Genomic DNA, 18,106 nt, shown 5'->3' with positions numbered 1-18,106 from the left:
AGCAGCTCGGCTTCGCTTGAGCCGGCGATAAGACGAGCATCAGAACATTAAGAGGGGCCAGCCGGATGTGCCCACGCACTCTCGCTATCTGCAGCGCATCTACGCATAGATCGCGCTGGCATGCAGTTTTGCACGCTCCGGCCAGCGCTCCCGTGCTCCGTATTATTTTTGGGGCACCTGTACCTTTCCGCTGCACGGTTTCCGTGCATATTATTTACGCGCGATAAACGAGCACATTCGTGACAAGTCCAGACGGACTACTTTTGTACCATTCCGCGCTCGTTGGTCGACTTATGGAAAAAAAGTAAATGGATGTAGATGGAAAAGCATGTAACTACCACGCCCCTCCATGAAAATCAGAGTACACGTAGGTACTGGTTTTTTAAATAAATATTCAAGTAGCGTGTATTATGGTGAAACGAAGCGCGTGGGTCAGCGCGGTTGGAGGAGAGACAAGAGACCACGAACGGTCGTGCGAGAGTGGCGAGCATGGAGGAAAGAATACTTTTTCTTTCCTTTTTCCTCCATGGTGGCGAGAGACGACACCGTCCATCACCGCAGGGAGATCTCACCCCCACTGCTCTCTGCGCATGCGCCGCGTTGCTATGGCAACGGAGGCGCGTCGCCTGCGTCGTCTGCTTCCTCTCCGCCGCGGCGCGTGACGGCATGGAGCAAATGCATGCGTGACGGCGTGAATGACAATCCTGGCCGCATAGAGATAATATACTGACTCTAGAGGGAAAGCGCGCCGCTGAGCTAATGCATTGGAACATTGGAACCGTACGACACACGGTGGCAGACATGATACGATGATGATGATGATGGCTTGGTGGCTGCCCCTTTGCATCGGGGGGACACTCCTGAGGGCATATAATCCCCCGGCGCCCTAGCCTCAAGAGTTTTGTTCGTGGCCTCCTTTCCTCATGCTAACGGGCGCAACGGGCTCGTCTTCTCCATTCCTCCAGTCGGCGCCTCGCAGTGGGCATCCTCGATTTACCAGTCCTGGACGGTCCGCGGGCAGTCCGAGGACTGCGTTCGGACCGGAAACCCCATAGGAATACATGGGAAAATCGAGCGCCGGATCGCGCCTCGGGCAGTCCGCGGACGATCCGGGACTGATAATCGAGGAGGCCCAGTGCTGACCGGATTCGGCACCACGTCACCAGTCACGAGCCCCGGTGGCGCTGCACTCGCATCCGTGGTGTCGCCCGTGCCCAGTGTGTCCCCTGGCGGGGGATGCACAACGAAGCCAAGCGCCTCCGCCATGGTGGTATCACTAGGGTGGTGGGGAGTCAGTTGTTCGCACCGCAACACAATGTGTTCTGCAGTCTCCTCTTCCTCACCACACACCGCACACATCACCTCCTCCGCATCGTCCCATTTCCGCCTCCACACCCGCGTCCTTAGCACCCCAGCCCGCGCTTCGAACGATTTGAAGCGCGGGCTGGGGTGCTTCGAACGAGTTGAAGGTTGCCAGCTGAGCTTTTGCTTACTGAAAACGGCGAAAGCGATGGGTTGTAATCTGGCAACTTGCTACTGTGGCGTTTCCGCGTCCGGCTAGCGAAGCATGCCGGGAGAAATTGTAACATGGCGGACCGCTGGCCAGGCGGATTTTGTGTAGGCGGCGTCGACAGCATTGCGTAGTTTATCTCCTGTGGGTGGGTAACCGCCGTGTTATCGGTTTAGCGTACGTGCGACTTGTATGTACTGAGAGTATTTGAGCAAGATGTGGCAACGCTCACACAACACTTGCTCGCAAGCTCGAATGCGACTGATCGCATGCGCGAGGACGCCAAGGGGTCAGCTGATCCGTACTGGGTGCACAGAATAATGAATCTCCGTATGATCTCCGTGCATTTTTGCGCTGTGCCGCTTTATTTGCCATTCTGTGACATTTTGCGAGTCGCTCAATGCTTTTCAAACGAAGTGTAGTGAACTGCCTGTGGCTTTAGCTCAATGTAAAACCTTTATTGACACACACAAAAAAGACATCGCATGGGCCAACGCATATTGATATTGACGGTGAGTGGGTGAGTCGCGGCGCTTTGAAGCACAGGAACGAAAGAGCGCGGTCGATCACATGCCAACGGATGGAAGAATGCATGCCAAGGGAGTATGCGAAATACAGTCCGCGGTGTGTCCCGTTTTCCTTTCTGTCTGTATTCGTCAAGTTCTAGCTGCTTTCCACCACTTCAAAGGGAAAGCTTGCGGGACTGAATGTGCAGTATTGAATGGGCCGCAGAGAGCGCGCGAGGAAAGAACATTGACTAATTAAAAAAAGAAACCGCATTTCGTTACCTATTTTTTCGTTCTACTTTCACGAACGTTTGCGCGAAAGTTCGAAGAACGAAGAGCTGTAAGAAGTTCCATGAATAAAACAACTGGACCGAACGATTATAAAAGCTCCTTTTATTTCTCTTCCAACGGGAACGATCGCTGGCTGCCACTCCGTAGCCTGTAGTGAACTTGCGATAGTCAAGGTCAGATCAGAATCGCTGTTCCGGCGTCAGTTCAGGGGCAATTGATAGGGTGCTTAACGTGAAGAAAGAATGACAGCCTCGCAAGCGCCCGGACAGGCACTTGCTCAGCGCGTGCATCCGAGTTGTACTAGTTGTACACGTTTTGCACGCACGCATATCTGAGCTGAAGACTGCACACACACACTACGCAAGTCAGGCGCAAGGGCCTCGCCACTTCCTAGCACACGAAAATCGAAACCAAAACTGAACTAGACACTTACTCTTTCTCCTCTAATAAGAGCTTAATTACACTAAAAGATTTTTTATAAAGCTAGTTTTAATTACTGAAGCAGTTATTTGTAACTATTTTGCTCCAGTTTTTTGTTTTAGTTAAATAATTACGAAACAACTTTTTAGAAGACTGAATGCAATTGATCTGGCAACCATGGAAATTGTATCATGTCAGCGCCCACGATTCTTCCTCCATGGGCCCTATTCTCGACTGCACAAATTGCCGGCATTTCGCCCATGTTTTTTTGCGTAAGCACGACGTAAGCAATCAGTGACGTGCTACACCTATAGCTATGACGAAATGCAGTGTAATTTGACGAGTCACTCATAAAGATCGCTACCAAGGTATCAAATATTGTGCAAGAAAGATATAAAAACACTTGGCATGTACTATAAAAATTAAGACGGTAGCTGAGGCTGACAAAAAAAACACATTTCTGGAGGTCAAATTTGGCGCCAACACCACAAGGCGATCGAGTAACGTTGATCCAAAAGCGAGCGAAAGGCGGATGTCGAGCTAAAGAACATCATACAATTTTTTTACCGTATCTATTTATTTCTTTCAATCGCTTTTATTAACATAGCTGGGCTCTCTGCTTCAATGCAAGCTTTGTTGCGTTATCACCTTCCCTGCCGCCACCGCCGCCACGCCATCGTCTGCTGCTATGTTACAAGTTTATGGCGTGATCACAGAAAAAGACGGCCGCGACCATCGCTTCTATGACACATAAGAGCAGCTAAGCGCTGCGCCTGATAACCGCGGAGCGCACCGATGTCGCCGATTCACTCATTCGTCAAGCTCGACTGCAATCAGCGCTGTAATGAACTAAATAGTCACTTTTCATTGCTATTTTTTTCTTGAGTTCGATCATGTGACCCAACAGCTTACTAGGACAAGTATGGACAAATGCCATGCATTGAGTTCTCTTTGTCCTAGAGAGGCTTGTACTGCCCTCTTATGTTGCGGTTACGCCAAACAAATAATTTTTATTTCATTGCCAAACATAAAAGCAAAATACTGCACGTTATTTGTATGTTCCATGATCGCTGACTTGGAAGCAGTTGGAACTATAATTTATTTTGGTAGGAAACATGCTTTAAACAGCGCGCATGCGAAACTGCGCCTGCTGCAAATTGCCGCAGATTTCGCGGCGCCGTAAGCCGGGGCAATATTGTGCCCTATTTTGCTTGTATTTTGCGACAAAAACAGCCGCCATTTTTAGGCTGTTACGTAGCATTACGTCACTTTTACGCAGGCTGAAGTTGCCAATGCATGACGTAACCGTTCCCGCCAACTGTTTAAATTACGTCACGCCTTCCCAGCCAATCACAGAGGGGGTGTGTATTACAAGCAGTATTGTTGTTGAATAGCAAAGACAGGCTTACGTTGTCATGTCCACTGCATTTAGTCTGGTTTTTCATTGCCGGCCAAGAATTATGCGCCTTTAGTAACGAGAAATACGACAAACTTTAAAACTGGTGTCCGTAGACGACATGAAACGTCAAAATGACGACAGCACACACAACCGCTTTGTCAACCGGAAGCACGTGACCAAAATTGAAAGCCAATCAGAAAAGACTTCCGGAAAATTGCCTGAATTGCCGGCAATTTGTGCAGTCGAGAATAGGGCCCCATGATTCGTACCATCGCCTCCTTTAACTAGATGCCCGGAACGTCGCCCGCTTTTCCATTTGAGTCGGCCTGCCGCGCGTTAGTAAGTAAGTAAGTAAGTTCGTGGTCCTGATCCCTTTTGACACAGGGCAGGCGCATCAAGCGCCACAGGAAGTTCGAACATATGGGTCTATTCGATTCAGCCTGCACCTCTTGAACCAGTTCACAGTGGTGCAAAGCGGGTTCCGCCATCGGCGGAACCAGCCCTGCACTTTTGTCGTCTGCTTCTGCACCTCCTCGGCAGGGAGTGCAGGCAAAGCCATGAACCCGTCCTGCACCCGTCGGCACCACCGGTGAATCGAACGGCGCGGTTCAGGTGCCGCGAGCTGCACCGCTGAAACGAACGGCGAAGTGCGGCACCGCCTGAACTGGTTCACGCGGTGCAGGTGAAACGAATAGACCCTATGTTTGCACATACGGAGAAATTGTTTAGAAATTGTTGCCACCCGTGGTGTGGTGTTTGGGATCGAGTATTTGCACCAGCGCCACCAGGGCTTCTCCTGGCACAGTAGTTTTCTTTTGCACCGTCAGGAGGCACCACGGGTGTCAGGGTACACAGTACACACACCACGCACGTACACACCGAGCACGCGCACGCTCGCACACACGCGTGGAAATGCCGGTCCCACCACGGCCGGTCCGGTTGTAGCAGAGAAGTGAGGCCGTCGGTAGGTCCGGCGGGTCGGTCCACTTAGTTCTCCACTTGATCTATGCAGGAAATACAGTCAAACCTCGATATATCGAACACGGGTATATCGAATTATTGTCTATATCGAACACTTTCTATACCACGCGGAAAATTACATGCATTTTTAATTTTTTATTTCGAACTGGGACGGACATGAAATGGGCATATCGAACTCCGCCACCCCAGACTGCCCAGACCGCTCGCGCTCTGTTGACAGGCGGCAAGCTATCCCGCAGTACCCTCGAGGATAGCGGTGGCGCGATGGGCGTTTCCGACTGCTGCGCATCGGTTGCACGGAAGCAGAATTGGACGGTGCAAAAGAAGAATGCGAGCTTGAAGAAACCTGGGGCCAGCTGGAGCGCTTTGTTGGTGCTGAGCCACGAAGCATGTGCATTGATGACTTTGTTGGCGGTGACGACAGCACCGGAATGACGGCGGAGCTGACGGGTGTGGAGATCCTGGCGGGGGTTACTACTGAGCGCACAAACGAAGACGCTGCCGAGGTTGAACCCGCAAGCGCTGATAGTGCCCCGCTCCCGACTTCGAACGAGGCTTCAGCGGTTTTGGCCCTACCGCACCGCTACTGCAGCGCTATAGAAGGCACCGGCCTGTCGCTTGTGGAACGTTTGGACTACGTTGAGGAAGTCGTGTATAACACGCCAGGATACCTTGCTGCAGTACTTTAAGCCAAAAGAATAAATACTTTGAAGCACCAAGTGAGTATTTACTGCACAATTCGTTAATTTATTGATTTGTACCAGTATATGACGCGTTTTTTACGTTATTTTATATATCGAATTCTGGTTATATCGAACTATTTTGCGGGCACCGCGCTGTTCGATATATCGAGGTTTCACTGCCGAGTGGAGACCTTTTCTGAACTTCGGCAGTACTGCTCCCATCGACGCAGTCGTCGTTTGGTGTGCGATGCTTGCTGCTCTTTTGTTTTTTCAGTGGCACCCGTGAATGCCAGGCTATCGGCTAATGTCGTCGCTTCCTGATGTTCGTCGTTTAGTTTTGTACATTCCTGGATCACATGCTGTATCGTCTCGCTCTGCGCTCCGCACAGCCGACACGTTGGGTCCGCGCCGAATAGCTCGTGTCGCCTTTGCTGCGTGAGCAGGGATCCCGTGCGTGCCTGGAACAGCAGGGCACTGTCTCTGTCGCCACGGTAATATGGCATCGGCGCTGGTTCTTCCCTATGTTGGAGGTACTCGGCGAGGCTTTGCTTTCTGGAGACCGTTACGCGCCAGGTTAATTTGCTCGCGCTTGCTAGCTCTTTGTTGACGATTTGTTGCCACTTTTGTTCAGATTTAGCTTCATGTTTTGTCGAATTTTGGCTGTATTTCATTTCGAGGCTGGTGAGTCTTTTTATCCATTCAGTTTTCAGATTTCTGTAGCGAAGGTGCATGTATATGCGTTTGCAGTAGTTTTTGGTCGCCATGAATTTGATCCTGCCAGCATAGTGTAGTTTTGCCCTCGCCTCTCTGACTTCGTAGGGGGACCAGCCCATTTCGCCTGTGATGGCGGCGTTTGGGGTCGCACAGTTGCCTCCAAGCAGCCACCGGACCAGCTCGTTTTGGTGTTGCTCCATGCATTTCAGCGTTGGTTTGGAGTAGGCCAGCACATCATCTGCGTATGTTACGGCTGGTACTCCGAGTGCCTTCCACAGTGTGCGCCCTACAGAGTAGGGGTTGTATGAATGTCTTGCGAGGTGCCATGTTAGCCCTTTCAATTTATTTGATTTTTTCACAGTGTCCTTCTCGTGCTGTTCGAGGTAGTTCGCTTGACTGCCGATGGTGATGCCCAGGTACTTGTATGAATTTGTCCGGTCTAGCTTTTCATTTTGGAGCGTGAATGGACCTTTGATTTACTCGTTATTTACATTTATGCCCATCCACTGCGTTTTTGCTGTGTTAAATTTCAACTGGTCTTTTGTTGCTATCTTTGAGCAGATGTCGAGCAGGTCTTGTAGGTCTGTTGCGGATTCTGCTAGAAGAACAATGTCATCGGCAAAGGCGAGGCATGCTATTTTGGTATATTCTTCCTCTCCGTCTTTCGTGATGGTCGACAGGCGTAGGCCTGCTCCCTCCTTGTCAAGGGTGTTTAATAGTTCGTTTATATAGATGTTGAAAAGCGTTGGGGATAATGGGCAGCCTTGCTTTAGTCCGATGTTGATATTGACTTCCTGTGACTTGTATTCGTCCAATTCGTATATGGCAGTGCAGTCTTTGTACATCTCCTTTATTAGTTCAATCATCCCATCTTCTAGGTTTAGTTTTTCAAGTTTGTCCCACAGCTTTGCATGGGGCACGGTGTCATATGCCTTTTCCATGTCAAGAAATGCGAGGAATAGTTGTGATTTGTCTTTGTTTCATTTCTATGGCTTGGGTTAACGTGAAGATGTGGTCACTTGTTCTTCGGTTAGGGCGAAAACCAATTTGGGCATCTGCTAATTTGTTGTTGTCCTCACAATATTTTTGAATTCTGCGATTTATTATGGTGCATAAGAGCTTTACCACTGTGCTGAGAACAGCTATTGGTCGGTACGACTCAAGTTCGTCAATGGGTTTTCCTTTGCCCTTATGTAGAAGTTTTATCCGTGCTGTGGTGTCTGACGGATAAACCAGACGGCGCCACCGTCCCTGGGCGTACGCTTGAAAACCGAAACCCAAACGTAAACACGGGCGGCCGGAGCGGGGCCGCGAGAGGGGCGCGGAAGAGAAAGGAGAAGCGCACCGGCGCTAGGTTGTACGCTTGCATCTCGTCTTTTACAATAAACCCAGTATCCGTTTAACTGAGTGTTTTAATAAGAAGCAAGAACACTACAAATTTCTGGCGACGAGGATGGGATCCCTGAGGGGATACCGAGAAGACCCTGCGAAACAGCACGCCTAGAGAAGATAGAAACTCGAAGAAAAGATCACGAGACGAGCCACGCCCAAGGAGCTCCTACAGAAGGACGCAGCGAAAGAGAGCAAGTAAGCCGTCGGGATGGAAGCCCAAGTTCCTACCATTCTTCCTTTCGATCCGTATGTGGACCCGACATCAGTCTCCTCGAGATGGATGAGGTGGCATGCACGATTTGAAAATTACCTCGTTGCGGCTAATATCACAGATGATCTGAGAAAAAGAGCACTACTGCTGCACCTAGCCGGAGAAGCCGTCCATGATATTTTTCTTACTCTTCCGAACACCGGAGCTCTCTACGACACGGCTGTTGCGAAATTGAAGGCTCACTTTGCGCCCAAGAAAAACTCCGTCTTCGAAAGGCATCTGTTTCGACAAGCGAAGCAAGAGGCAACAGAAAATATCAGCGAGTTTCACGTGCGCCTACGCCAACTAGCTTCTTCCTGCGAGTTCGGCGATGTGGACAAAGAAATCCTATCTCAGGTGATAGAGGGAACCACGTCGTCGATCCTAAGAAGGAATGCTCTGCGGGACCCAGACATTACGCTGGAGCGGCTACTGCTTGAAGGTCGCAGCCTTGAGAACGCCGAAAGACAAGCAGCTGACATGGAGAAGAAATTGCCAGTTGCAGTGAACAAGGTGAACAAGGTGACCCAAGAGAAGAAACAGTGGCCGAAACAGCAGAAGAGAGCAGAACCAAAGGTTGCAAGTGGCAGATGCACATGCTGCGGAGGAAAGTGGCCGCACGAGGGAGGCAGAGAGAAATGTCCTGCGTGGGGATCCACTTGCCACAGCTGCAACAAGAAGAACCATTTCGCCAAAATGTGCAGGACGCCCAAAGAAGTGCGAACGGTCAGAGAGAGAAACAACCCAGAAGATGACCCAGAAGAACTGTACTACGTGCAAGGAAAGAACTCAAAAATTCCTACTGTGCTTGTCGAGATAGAAGGAGCCAGAATGGAATTTTGCGTGGACTCTGGAGCAGGAGTTGACGTGATTGGAGAAATTGCGTGGAGAGACGTCCTGAAAACACCTTTGCAGGAGACCAACATTCACCTGGTTCCGTACGGAGTGAACCAAGCCCTTCCAGTGCTGGGAATGTTCAGAGCAACAATAAAAGCTAGGGAGAAGACAACGGAGACCAACGTGTACGTCATAAAAGGACAACACGCGTCCCTCCTGAGCTACAGCACAGCGACCAACCTTGGACTTATACAGCTGCAGTATGGCGTTGAAGAGAAGTCAAGAGTAGATCCTGAGAGGGAATTTCCAAGTCTCTTCACCGGACTCGGGAAACTGAAGAACTTCCAGGTCAAGCTTCAGATCAAGACGGATGTTAAGCCTGTGGCCCGCCCACACAGAAGGATACCATTCAAGATGCGAAATGGAGTCGAAAAAGAAGTGAGAAGACTCGATGAAGAAGACATCACCGAACCAGTGACAGGACCAACACCCTGGGTCTCACCGATAGTGGCAGTACCGAAGATGAAAGACCCTGACGCCCTAAGAATATGTGTGGACATGAGGGAGCCTAATGTGGCCATAGAAAGACAGAGGCACATTATGCCGACGGTAGAAGATATCATTGGGATCTTGAACGGAGCCAAATTCTTCTCAAAACTAGACTTGAACGAAGGATACCATCAGCTAGAGCTGGACGAACAGTCACGACAAATAACAACGTTTTCGACTCACATCGGACTCAGGAGGTACAAGAGACTTCCTTTTGGAGTCAATTCGGCGGCAGAGGTCTTCCAGGACGCCATTCGACAAGTCCTGCCTGATGAAGATGGAATCATCAACATCAGTGATGACATCTTGGTGTCGGGACAAAACCTGGAGGAACACGACCGGCGACTCCGTCTGGTGTTAAATGCTCTTCAGACTGCTGGACTGACACTGAACAGCAAGAAATGCGTATTTGGCACCACCAGCCTGAAGTTCTTCGGACACGTGTTCTCAGCAGAAGGCATCACAGCAGACCCAGCGAAAGTAGAGGCGGTGAGAAAGATGACACCTCCAAAGAATCCAAGTGAAGTCAGAAGCCTCCTTGGAATGATCAACTATTGTAGCAGGTTTATCCCTCGCCTGGCACATATTGTAGAACCGCTACGTGAGCTCACACATGCCAAGAATGTGTTTGAGTGGAGCAGCAAGGAACAAGACGCCCTAGACAAGGTCAAGGAAGAGCTGGCTGCCAATCACTCACTAGACTACTATGATGACTGTAAGGAGACATACCTCATTACAGACGCAGGTCCCGATGGAATCGGTGCAGTGCTTGCACAAGAAAAACCAGGAAAAGGAGGAAAAGAGGAAACCAGCATCCTGGACCAGCAAAGCACTAACTCCGACAGAAAAGAGGTATCCGCAAATTGACAAAGAGATGCTGGCAATAGTGTCATCGGTGGAACACTTCAGAGTGTACCTCGCTGGAGGAAAGTTCACCATCAAGACCGATCACAAGCCTCTGGTCTCTATCCTGCAGAATCCAAGGGCGAAGCTGTCTGCTAGGCTCGAACGACTAAGCCTTAGATTGCAGCAATACGACTACGAAGTCGAGCACATCTCTGGCAAAGACAACCCAGCGGACTTCTTGTCAAGGCATGCACACGAAGATGAAGTGATGCCGCAAACAAAAGAAGGCAGAGCAACTCAACAGTATGTCCGTTTTCTGAGCAGGGTAGCTGTGCCAAAAGCTATGACCATGACTGAAGTTGAGACAGCCTACGCCGAAGACCCACTTATGCAGAAGCTCATCGTTGCCATCCAAGAGGTTGATAAGAAGGCAGCTGACAAAATGTGGGAAGAGACTGCCTTGAAAGCTTACGTTCACATTCGCCACGAGCTCACAGTGACCGACAACAACGTCATTCTTCGAGGCACAAGGCTTGTACTTCCAGATAAGCTTCAGAGGAGAGCGATAGAAATTGCTCACAGAGGACATCAAGGTGTCGTAAAGACGAAACAGCTGATAAGGGAAAAAAATTGGTTTCCCGGTCTGGACAAAAAGGTGGAGGACCTGATCAGGAACTGCCGTGCTTGCCAGAGCACTGTTCCAAGAGACAAACCACCACCTCTTCAGATGACAGAACTACCTCCAGGGCCATGGCACACTCTGGCAGCAGATTTTGCAGGTCCTCTTCCCGGTGGAAAATACCTCTTGGTTGTGGTAGACGAGTACTCAAGATTTCCCATGGTCGCAACCTTGCCTTCGCTGAACCCGCCCACAGTGACAGCGAAAATGCTGGAAATGTTTGCCATTCATGGAATGCCACTGAAGGTAAAAACGGACAATGGACCCCCATTTTTCAGCGCTGACTTTGCGAGCTGCATGGGAGAAAACGGAATAAAGCATCACAGAGTGACACCTCTGTGGCCGCAAGCCAACGGAGAGGCTGAGAGATTTATCAAAAACATAAAGAAGACTGTGAAAGCAGCAGCAATAGAAGGAAGAAATTGGGAAACAGAGCTGCAAGAATACCTGCTCAACTACAGGGCGACCCCGCAAGGAACAACAGGTCTCTCTCCAGCGGAGCTTCTCTTCGGGAGAAAAATCAAGACAAAACTCCCAGGGGCAGCAACCGAAGACGAAGACAAACAACTCCGAGAAAGGGACACGCTCAAGAAACGAAAAATGAAAACATACGCGGACGAGAGACGTCATGCAGCTCCACACTCTCTTCAGGTGGGAGATCGAGTACTGTTAAAGCGCCCAGTGAGATTGGCCCACGAGTCGCACTACGACCCAGACCCATACGTAGTAACCCGCGTACAAGGGACTGCGATCACAGCAAAAAGAGCAGGGAAGAAAACGATCAGAAACTCATCATTTTTCAAAAGAATCGAAGGGTCCTCCGAACACACATCTGCCGAAGAGGACGCAATAACAGGTTTCAAGACTACTACAACTACAAACGACTTCAGTACGAGCCCTGGGGCCGACGACACGCCTGAAGACACCGCGAGACTTCCCGCCGAAGCTGAGGAGCCAGAAAACTCCGAGGGAGCCGAGGATTTACCACAGCCTCCACTTCAATCACCCCAAGCCGAAGCGGCGCCGCAGCCACGGTGGCCACGGCGTTCAACAAGAAATAAAACGCCGAGCCGGCTCACGGACTACGTCGTGGAGGCACGCTAGGCGAACATTTCCAAAAGCACAAGAGGAAATGTGGTGTCTGACGGATAAACCAGACGGCGCCACCGTCCCTGGGCGTACGCTTGAAAACCGAAACCGAAACGTAAACACGGGCGGCCGGAGCGGGGCCGCGAGAGGGGCGCGGAAGAGAAAGGAGAAGCGCACCGGCGCTAGGTTGTACGCTTGCATCTCGTCTTTTACAATAAACCCAGTATCCGTTTAACTGAGTGTTTTAATAAGAAGCAAGAACACTACACGTGCCTTCTTCCATTTTTGTGGCACCTGCAGGGTTTCCAGAGTTTTGTTTAAGTAGTGAAGGAGTGCCTCGCGTGCTTTTGATTGCATTGCTTTTATGAATTCATTGGGAATTTCATCCAGGCCGGCCGCTTTCTGATTTTTTAGGTAGCTGATATGGCGCTTCAGCTCTGTAGGTGAGATTGCTTGAAGCAGAGATTCTTCTGGTCTGTTTTGCATTGTGTGAGACCTATCCGCTTTTGGGCGCTCCTCTGTCTGCACCTCTTTTTGAAGGTTGTTGAAGTACTCTGTCATATATGCTTCTATTTTGTCTTCGCATTGAAGAACAACACCGGTTGCTGTTTTTAGGCTTGTCGCTTTCTGTGTTGTTTCTTTGGGGCCCAATGAACGGATGTACGACCAGAATCTTTTGCTGAGGTGTTTGCGCTCTTGCGTGATGTTGATCTCTTGTTTTCTGTGGGTCTCGTCGATTTTTTCTGCGACCAATTGTTTTACTTTTTCTTTTTGTTCTATGTAGTCCTTCCAGGCTACTTCCTTAGCTGCTGCGTCATATTGCTGTATATGACGGTGTTTTTTGGAGAGTCTTTTTCTTTCTGCTATTTGCTTTTTGACCTCAGTATCGAACCAAGGAGTGGCTCTGTGGAACAAGTGCTTCTTCTTTCGTCCAACGGTTTCCTCTGCTGTCTTGATGCATTTTTCAATAAATTCCTCATATGTGCAATATTCGTCCAGTTCTGTTTCTAGCTGGGATGCAAAGGCTGTCAGTGCATCCGTATCTTGTGTTTTCCAGTGTGCAGTTGTTGTCCCTGTGCGGTTGCATTTCTTCTCTGTTTGTCGAGGTCGATCTGCTTCTAGGCAGATCTTTATTCGGTTGTGGTCACTACCGCAACTGTCTAGCTTCTCCTCGTCTATATGTAGTGACGTAATATTTATATTGTGTTGCACTGCAAGGTTGTTATAGAGGGCGTAGTCAATGGCTGTTTTTTGGGTGTTTCTTGACCACGTGTATGTTCCTTGGCTCGCTTCATCCAAATTGGCAATTCGTAGGTTGCAGCGTTCAATCAAGTTACGAAAGCCTGAGGCATTCTTGTCTTTACCTTCCAGTTCTGCTATATGACAGTTAAAGTCTCCTAGCAGGAGGACAGGCTGGCCGTGGCGCTCATCTTCGATATCTTTCACGATACAGTCATAGATGTCGTCGTTCCACTGTGGGTCTTCTTGGCTTGTGGCCATGTAAATAACACATACATGTAGGCAGCAATCTGCCAGATATATTTTTACCCATGTGTGTTCTTTACATTTGTTGGGGGTGTGCTCTAGTTGTAGGTTTGGGGTACGGCATATAAAGCCGACTCCCCCTCCTCTCTTTTCTCCCTTGGTCCTGTTTTGCCCATGCCATTTGAATTCTTCTGTCAAATTTGGTTCCTCTTGTTCCCTCAGATGAGTTTCTGTCAATGCATATAGGTCAATGTGCTGTTTCGTCATTTGGTTTTGGATTTCTTCCCATTTTAACTTATTATTTCCTTGAATGTTAAGAAGGCACATAGTTAAGTTTTGTTTACCTTTTTCGTGTTTGTGCCTGGTGTGTTGGTGTCTTTTTCTTGTGTTTTTCATTTGGCTGCAAGTTGGTGTTGATTTGAGGTAGCGTGTGTCGGTGTTGTCCTTGACATCAGCAGGCACAAGAGGATGAGGCATGATTGGGCTTACCGCCATTGACTTTTCTTCGTCAACTGCCCAAACGCGGTCGTCATTACGTGGATGAACTGCTGCATGGCTTTGGGGTGAGGCAGGGGGGTCTTCTTTTGATGTCCCTTGTTCTTTTCGGGACGGATGTTTGTACCAAAAAACGCTACTTTTTGGGCTAGTTGGTGCCCAATGTCATCTGCCAGGCGACGGTCGTAGTGGATGTCCTCCATGTTCCCCTGCGTTGATGACTCCGCAAGTCGGAGGAACTCCACGGCACGACCCAAGGTGTTGCACATGGAAGCTACGTTGGCGTTCCACTCGCAGCACTCCCTCTCGATCTCTGCTCCCCGTGTGTTAATTTCAGGGACAGCACAGACGCAGTATGAGTGCTGAGGTGCATTCTGGCTCCATGACGCGAGTTTTTGGCGGAGCAGCTCAGCTAACTTTGCTGTATCCTCCTTCTGAAGGATATCTGTGGTACCCACATGGAGCACCAGCTGCAGTGTTGTGCTGGTCGAGTTGGCACGGGCGATCTCTTCCTCTGCCCGGACCAGCGTTTCCTCGACTTTGGCCCCTGATCTGGTGGTGATGCGCACCCGTCGGTCCTTCACTGTCTGGTACGTTGTCCTCTTCAGACGGTGGGCATTTGAGTCACCCAGGATCACACAGAACCGACGCGTGGGCCCTTGGTGTTGCTGTTGCGGCTGGGGCCCACCGCCTGATATGGGTCTGCTGTAGGTCGTGCCGTGAGCACCCTCAGGAGGGGGGCACCCTTCAGCTGGGTCCTTAGCTGTTGTTTTGTGCTGCTTTGTTCCCGCCACATTAGACCACAGAGTTTTGGTCTTAAGTGGCCCTGGTGGTTTCCCCGGCACTGGCGTTTGGTTATTCCGCTCTGGGGTCTTGGGGCTTTCAGGAGCAGAGTCGAGGCAGTAGGAAGTTGGGGTGGGCGTCTGCGTATTGCGTGGGCGAACTGAGGTTTCTGGCACGTTGTTTGGTGATTTCCCGGTGAGTTGAACTTGGTTTCGGAGAGCCTTCACCTCCGATTCCAGCACCTTGCAACGGTCGCTCTCAGTTCGTAGGCCCTGCGTGAGTTTTTCTACTTCCTCCTTGTTGTGGGCTTCCATTTCTCGCAACTGTGATTTTAGGCTGCCGATTTCGAGTTGGAGATCGCCCCTCAGTTTCTTTTCATGGAGCGTGATGTTCGCCTGTATGGTGTGCAGCGTTGTGCATATTTTGCACTTGAAACCTGCTCTGTCTGCTTTCTCGAGGGTCGGGGATGACATGTCCGAGGAGTAGACCCAGCTGTCACAGCCGCCGCATTGCACCATGCTACCTCTGGCATCTGCGTTTGCTTTTTTTGCGGTAGGGCGACGGTTTCTCTTTGGTGGCATCATGCTGACGGGCTAGGTGCTATGATTGGAACGGACGTCTCACCTGCAATACGGCCGCCTTGTCGATTTTACGTGGTAGCCGCTGGTGGTAGCAGCAGTGTGCGTCGGTTTTAGATGTCAAAAAACAGCCGTGAGGCCAGCGTCGACCAGGGCGATGACAACGACCGTCGGTATCCCGGCGCGGAGCTCCCCCGGGTACACCGTCGACACACACTGCAGCCCGACCGCACGATGTACGGGATCACAGGCACCCGGGAAGGCTGGATCCAGTGTGATCCTGGACATTACTTGCGTAAACTCGTTTAGAAAACCAATCAGATCAGGCACTTCTATCGAGAAAAATGAGAAAAAACACTGTGCTCGCGCATCGCACTGTACTCGTTGTCCTCTCCACCCCTCTCGACTTCCAGAGACGTCCAGAGATGGCGCTGACCACCGGCAGTATTTTTTTTTTTTCCGTCGCGCCGGCGGCAGCGCGGGTCCGGCGGTCCGGTGTCGACCTCGCGTCTCGCGGCATAGCAAACGCCCGGCTCCGGCAGACGCATGCACACTTTAGCGTGCACATTGGAGGCGCACGAAGCTTTCCGTCACAAAATGTATCTTCTGATAGTGCGCTCGTCGGGCCCGGCAGAGCGCAGGGGCTAAAATAGAATTGGAGGTGCGATAAATTCCTTTAAATTAATTATACCGTGTTCGTGCGCAACCTACTGGCCCGGGCCGCTTAACGCCGTTATAGTGATTTCTCGCTGATTCCCTCCTTCAGATGGATACATTTCTAAGCGAAGACACCGACACGATTGAATTTCATTCTATCACATGCACAAGCGTTATGTTAAGGCCTTTCGGGTTTCACCTGACGTGCAGAAGTGACAGCGTAAAGCCCGCGGGAGCGGCGCGCCGAGAGAGGGAGCGCGCTGCTACCGCGGGCTTCCTCCATGGCCGAGCCCGTGGCCGAGGCGGGTTGTTTCGAGCGGCTGCCGCGAGAGGCGCTGGCCACCGACAGTAGTGGAAAGAGAGATTGGGAGAGGGACGGACAGGAGGTTTTCGGCTCACGTTCCAGGCATCTAGTTAAAGGAGGCGATGTTCGTACGATCTCGGAGCTCGCTTTACCCACGAGAGCTTCGCCGCTGCGACATTCCGCAATAAAACACAATAAAAACAACGTAGTCTACTCTCGCTAGCAGACGACTGCTCGGTCGTGATCTCTGCGCCCTCAAGCGTACTTTTTTTTCTTCTTTTTTTTTGTCTCTCGCGTGATGGCGGCTTTGTTGTAGCGTAAGTGCGGTCGTCGTTTTTCAGCAGCGGCCGGTTAACCAACGGATGGCCAGCGATGCGACATGGTGAGTGTGGTGAATACATACGACCAGTCTGTTACGGTTCAATGCGTTTAATACCTCTACGCTTCCTTCTTTGCTGTCCCGCCCCGAGACTGTTGTCGCGAGGTTTCACACTCGATCCGCGAGGACAAATTAAACGAACGATCCTTGGACTAATACGAGGAAGCGTCTACAGACTATGCACAATCGAAGAGCCCCAATGATATTCCATGTCCTGCTTCTTCCGCACAGTGCATCACATTCGTTGTGGTGTTGCAATGCATTCAGAGGCTGTTAAATATTACTGTTTATGCCTCTTCCAAATATAAACACGTGACAAATTTGTTGTCAAGGTGCGTGCGTATGACCAGCGTACCAAGCAGGTCCAATAATCACACCAGCAAACGAAGAAAACCAATTATTTATTTATGCATCAAAACATAGAAGCTGCGAATTGTTCAGGAATTTTCGCAGTATTAAATAGCGGCAACCCTGTTGCATGTTCTTCATATGAACATCTCATCATGATACAAGCACGTGATATTTTTCGAAAGTAATGGTGGAAGCGAGCGCCTGAATGAAAAATGTGCCGGCAATTTTTTCCTCCCTAAATCCTCCAGAGAGAAAAAAAACACCAGTAAAATAATGGCTGTGCCTTCCTAAAATATCGTTGTTCTGTTCACTATTTATCTACCTGACAATTAATATGTTCTTACACATATAATTCAGTTCCTCCTCCGTCGGTTATCTTTGGGAAAATGCAGCAAGTGTAAAGCGAGCGACACGTTGAACAAGATCCCCAGCGCGCCCCAGAACTATCGCCCCGTCCGGCCTAAGATGTGAGCGAAACGGCTCTTGAAACCCAACAGGCAAGCTGACAGACACACGTCATAGAAGTGGGTGCAGCGTTCGCGACTCCAGAGCAGTGACGTAAGGCGAAATGTCCGCCGGCGCGCACCACATAGCGGATGAGTGGCTGAACTAAGTGTCCCTACCCTTCCTATTGAAAAGCACGCGACGTGTCAGGCAATGTTTATACAGGCGGCGTTGGGTGGTACTTACTACAAATTGATAAATCTGGCCGAGCTGAAGTGTGAGTACCGTTGGCCTTTAATGAGTAACCCTGACCATTCCTTGATTTTTACAGGTGCCATTCTGTCACGGGGCATGGTGGACGAAAATTCCCATGGCTGACCATTGATGACAATGACGAGGGAGAAGCTGTGTGGGGGCGAAGCCAGCACTGACTCTCTCATGGCCATTTTGTAAATGATGTAAATAGATTGCTCGTAACCTTCAA

The 18,106-nt window shown here is 50.2% G+C and overlaps 1 long non-coding RNA gene across 1 annotated transcript; it reads left to right on the top strand.

Annotated features, from left to right (window-relative positions):
* The first annotated feature begins 16,606 nt into the window (after positions 1 to 16,606).
* LOC144177716 (uncharacterized) lies at positions 16,607 to 18,106 on the top strand. The gene is made up of 2 exons (XR_013323837.1): positions 16,607 to 16,830; positions 17,954 to 18,106. It is a non-coding gene; the product is annotated as an uncharacterized LOC144177716 (long non-coding RNA).

The sequence above is a fragment of the Haemaphysalis longicornis genome, unplaced genomic scaffold (genome assembly GCF_048455015.1).
Source record: "Haemaphysalis longicornis isolate Haplotype H1 unplaced genomic scaffold, Haemaphysalis longicornis Haplotype H1 scaffold_30, whole genome shotgun sequence".
Classification (NCBI taxonomy): Eukaryota; Metazoa; Arthropoda; class Arachnida; order Ixodida; family Ixodidae; genus Haemaphysalis; species Haemaphysalis longicornis.
This window is presented reverse-complemented; position numbering and strand designations above follow the sequence as displayed.